The sequence below is a fragment of the Onychomys torridus genome, chromosome 12 (assembly GCF_903995425.1).
Source record: "Onychomys torridus chromosome 12, mOncTor1.1, whole genome shotgun sequence".
Classification (NCBI taxonomy): Eukaryota; Metazoa; Chordata; class Mammalia; order Rodentia; family Cricetidae; genus Onychomys; species Onychomys torridus.
Window position 1 is genome coordinate 71,122,506 of NC_050454.1, and position 6,000 is coordinate 71,128,505.

Consider the following 6,000-nt stretch of genomic DNA (forward strand, 5'->3'; position numbering starts at 1 on the left):
GTTTTAACTGTGGTACACCAGGTCATATGAGAAGAAATTGTACACAGGATGCTCCTAGAAGAAATGCTTCTAGAAATAACTCAAACAGGAGACCCCAACCCTCTGGATTATGCAGAAGACATGGCAAAGGCCGACATTGGATCAATGAATGCAGATCAACAATATATGTACGAGGCAACCCTTTACCAGTGGGAAATGCCTCAGAGGGCCTCTCACAGGTCCCACATGGAACGTGGTACAAAAATTTCCAGTCAGTGGAGGAAATTCCTCTCCAGGACAATTAAATAACCGAGTGTCTAATGTAAAGAACGATACTGCACTGGAAGACAGAACAGCTCTGATAGATGGATCAAAAACTCCAAAAACACACCATAAAGCAAATATTTTGGCTGACTTCCATAAATGAACAAAGACCAAAGCTTAGAGTACAAATTAATGATGATGTTCTGGAAGGCCTGGTAGACCCAAGTGTGGACATGATTATAATTACACCAAAATCATGGCATCCAAATTGGCTAATTCAAGGGAGAGATGTCCAGTTTCTAAAGATCGGAACCCTATCTCAGGTAAAACAAAGTTCAAGATGGGTTGAATGCATAGGGCCAGAAGGACAGAGAGGAAGGGCGAAGCCATATGTGGCAAACGTAGTGGTGAATCTTTGGGGCCGAGATTGTTACAGCAGTGGAATACCCAGGTTAGAATTCCTATACTCTCTGAAAAGGAATACAGACCAATTCATGTTTCTGAGAATAATATTATAGATACTATTAAAAAAAAACCATTCAGGCTGTACATAAACAGCACAACTGCTGTTGAACACTCAGAAGTACCAATGGCCTTACCTTTAAAATGGCTAACTGATAAACCTGTCTGGATTGGACAATGGCCTTTGACACAGGAGAAACTACAAGCTTAGAACAGTTGGTTCAGGAGCAGTTAAATGTTCAACACACTGAAGAATCTACCAGCCCTTGGAATTCTCCTGTATTTGTTATTAAAAATAAATTTGGTAAATGGAGAATGCTGACAGATCTGAGAGCCATAAAGTAATTCAGCCTATGGGCTCCCTACAGAATGGGATGCTCTTGCCTACTCTATTACCCAAAGAACGGCCTATTATACTTATTGACTTAAAAGAATGTTTCTTTACCATTCCTCTACAAGAAAAGGATAGAGAAAATTTGCCTTAACAGTACCTAATAATACCAATTCTCAGCCAGTCAAGAGATATCAATGGAAGGTCCTCCCACAGGGAATGTTAAATAGTCCCATCCTGTGCCAATATTTTATGCAAAAAAAAAACCATTGAAAATAATTCATGTGAAATTTCCACAGTTCATAATTTATCATTATATGGATGATATCTTATTAGCTGATCCAAAGTTAGGTACCTTAGAGAATATGTTTAAAGAAATTAAAAAAAATTTGCCTCACTGGGGACTACAAATTACTTCTAAAAAGATACAAAGAGGAAATTCTATTAATGACTTAGGATTTAACATAGATCTCCAAATAATTATACCCCCAAAAGGTATAACTCATGAGAGATCGATTGCAGACTCTCAATGATTTTCAAAAATTGTTAGGAAGCATTTCCAACTTATGGGCTATCATTGGAATACCTAAAGATGGACTAGCAAATTTAGCCAATACCCTAAAATGGGACAAGGACTTAATCCAAGAGAATTATCAGCTGAAGCTAAGAAGGAATTGGCTTTAGTAGAAAAGAAAATACAAGAGGCACATGTGGGTTGTATGAATCCAGAACTTAACTGCATTCTGATCATAATCCCCTCTATACATTCCCCCATAGGTATTTTGATGTAAAGGGAAGATATTATATTGGAATATATATTTCTACCATGTAAACCGAGTAAGAAGTTAAAGACGTATATAGAAAAGATCTCTGATTTGATTCTAAAAGGAAAATTAAGACTTCATAAATTGACAGGAATGGACCCAGCAAAATTCCAATGCCTTTAACAAATGAAGAGATTTCCTCTTTATGGAAAGATAGTGAATACTGACAAAGAGCCTGCAGTAACTTTTTTGGGAGAGATTAACAATTGTTATCTCAAAAGCAAGAGAATAGAATTCATAACAAGAACTGAATGGGTCCTTCCTCACATTATATGGCAAAAGCCAATCTCTAGAGTCCCCACATTCTATACTGATACAAGTGAATCAGGAAAGGCAGAATATAAATCAGGAGACAAGTAAAATGGTTCAAAGCCCCTACAATTCTGTACAAAAGGCAGAACTGTATGTCATTCTTATAATACTAAAGGACTTCACAGACCCCCTCAATATAGTCACTGACTCTCAATATACAGAGAGAGAGAGTAGTTTTACATATTGAAACTGCTAAATTTATTCATAATAATACAGGATTAACTTCACAATTTATACAATTATAGGAAGTCATCAGAAATAGGGAACATCCTATATATGTAACATACATCAGATCCAATACGGATCTGCCAGATCCTCTAGCACAAGGTAATAATGAGATTGATCAGCTATTAATAGATAATATGCTAGAAGCCTCAGAATTTCATTAGAAAAACAATGTAAATAGCAAGGGTTTGAAGAACTTTCCCATCACTTGGCAACAAGCCAAAGAAATTATAAAAATACATCCTACTTGTTCCTTCTATAACCAAACTCCATTACCTGCAGGAAGCAATCCAAAAGGTATACAAAGAAATGAAATTTGACAGATGGAGATATTTCATTTTACAGAATTTAAAAGATTAAAACATGTACACCATACCATTGACACCTATTCAGGATTGCAATGGGCAACTCCTAAGAGTTCTGAAAAGGCTGATTACACACCTATTGGAAATTGTGGCTATCATGGGAACCTGTACAAATTAAGACTGACAATGCCCCAGCATATGTCTCAAATATAACGAGGCAGTTTTTTGCTTATTACAATATAAAGCATGTTACAGGTATACCACACAATCCCACAGGCCAAGCAGTCATAGAAAGATCTAATCAAACTTTAAAGGATATGTTAAATAAACAGAAAAAGATAACATGACCCCTAAAATAGATTACGTAACTTTATTAACCTTGAATTGTCTCAATGCTGATGAGAAAGGAACAACAGCTGCAGAGAGACATTGGACGACAGACAAAACTCCTAAACCAACTGGTTTACTTCAAAGACATGTTAACCTCGGGATGGACACCAGGATATGTTCTATGTTGGGGAAGTGGTTTTGCTTTTGTTTCTACAGGAGAAGAAAAACTATAGATACCAACCAAATTAATAAAAATTTGATTTGAACAGATGAAGAGTAGTAATAGCTCATCCACCGATGTGACAATTTTACAAGCTGTAAGAAAAACTTAACAAACAAGGGTTGGGGCAGGGTTTTCTATTTTGTCTTTACAAGATAATAGGAATATCCATCTTCTGAAAATCGTAAGGCCTTGGACACCTAGACATCTACAGCAAAAAAGAAAGACCTATTGGTACCAATATATACTTCAGGGTAATATCTAACTGCCTAACATCATTATCTCTTTAACTCTAGAATAGTTATGGTCCTGATTCAATAATAAACAAAGCTGGCTTCTCTAAACCCAAGCATGTTGCTCAAAGAAAAATTTGGGGATTCCTGTCTCATATAGGAAGAGCCAATTGGTGTGAGACAGAAGAAAACCAATAATCTAGGGCCATTGTTGTCAAGATTCTATTTCTTTCCATGCTTGTCCTTGCTTTCAGAGAATCCTTTCTCTATCCAGAGTATATCCAAACTTTCCATTTTGATATTAATAATGTTCAAGTTTTCCACAGTGAAAAGTAAGTCTTTCCAATAGCAAACTCTTATGTCTCCAGAAGGAAGATGGGGCCCCACAACAACAACTTTACCCAGTTCAGAATGATGCCATGGTACCAATGAACATTACTCAATGATCAACTTTGGGCTGAAAACTCTCCAGGACAGTTCCAAGGTGAGATGGCCCATCATACTACACTTCTAGCCAGAATCTCAGACAACCTCACCCATGACTCAGAGACTGGCTGCAGACTCTACAGCTCATCCTGTTGAGACCTAACTATCTGAGCTTTCTTATAGGAACCCAGAGATATGGTTGCCTCCTAACAAGAGGAAACAATTCTAAAAAAATGATGCCCCCTCTCCCAAAGGTTTCATTTTTTTTTCTAGGTTATGGATAATGGTTATAGGGTTGGGGTGGAAAAATAAAAATTAGACTAAATATTCTCCTTAAGTAAAGAAAAAGAGGAATGGAAGATATTAAGGTAGATTATTGTATATACTAATACATTAATTTAGCAAAACATCAGCCTTAGATAATTTGCACTGTTATGGATTCTTGTATATTGATACAAATGTAAATTATTTTTTATATTCCTATTTAAGATAATTTCTATATTGATACAAATACAAAACTATATTCGTCATATTGTACATATATTCCTACTCCTGTTTGAAATATTTTGTATATTTATACAAATGTAAAATTATATTTGTCACACTGTATGTATGTTCTACCTCTATTTAGGATAATTTGTATATTGATACATATTAAGGATATTGCTCTCATATTGCATATTGCACTATACATTTCTACCTCTATTTAAGATATTTTGTGTATCATCACAATTTTGAGGTCATTGTCCTTTACTGTACATCTGTTTACAGAATGTTTACCTTGTTTATATGAAGCCTTGGTCCTTAGGTAATTTAGGTAGATAAGGTTTACAGATTTATAGTCACCTATGCTTGTAATTTCTATAGTTATGTTAGTTAGGTTGTCTAGATTTACAGATACTTAGTTCAACTGGATAGGTAATCTTCAAACATTTCATAGACCTAGAGAATATGGCATTTAAATGTTTTGATAACTTAGAATTCTGTTGATGTGAGACATGATTGCTCCTGGCAGTACTGATCTGATTCTGAGAGAATGTTGGGTTTCTAAGACATTTCCGTTTGAAAATTTGTCTTCTTGGCACAAAATGGCCTCCTGGGCAAAGAATGGCCCTTGCCTCAACTGCTGACAGTACAAATGCTCTCCTTTCTGGATGAGTGGGACACGAGGAAAAGCGACTACCAAACTCTGTCAAGACAGGATAAGATGGTCTTTCAAAATTCCTGCTTCTGAAAATGGTCTGTCAGATATTCTAGGCCTGTAGCCAAATTGGGTGCCCCAGGCTGCCAGCTGTCTCTGTCTATTCTCACAAGATTTTCTAAATTAGCTTGTGTGCATTTCTCATTTTCTCAGGTATTATTATATTCCTTCTCAGGTCTTCAATGATGTTGAAGACTAATAGTTACAGCTACAATTTTCTTGTATCTTACCCAGAACATAGTAAGCACTAGATTCAGATTCTTCAGGATAGGACAGGTTTTGGAATAATCTCTGTAACATGCTATTTCCCTATGTTCTGGAAATCTCTGGATTTTAGTATGTGTCCCTTGTTGATATTGTTTTTGTTGGTTGTAGATCCATTTTTGTTTAGATCATTACTCCTTATTTCTCCCGGACAATACTTGACAATCCATTCCAGTTTTGTGTTAGATTAGAATTTTTTTGTTTAGACAAAAGGCAGAGATGTAGTGGGTAGCTGTTCTAGGTATGACCTTGAAGCACCATCCCTAGTGAGGCATCAGGTAACTGCTACACCTGCCTATGACCTTGAAGTACATGCCCCTGGGGTGTGGCCACCAGGGACCTTTAAGACCTGGGATGCACATATGTGCTGGGACTGACAAGGCAGATCTTGGAAGAAGATCAGTGTGGGACATAGCTTGGCTTTCCTGGACCCTATGATAAATACCCGTGCTGTATTACCCTCTAATAAATTCCCTTGCTCATTAAATAGACTCTGTGGATTTCTCACATTATCCTGCATTCCTTTCCATGGGCTTCATGAAATGAACTAATCACACCCTTCCCTCCTGCCATGGCAGGTCACTCTTCACGTGACGTGAATCATTTGTACCAGGGCTAGAGTAA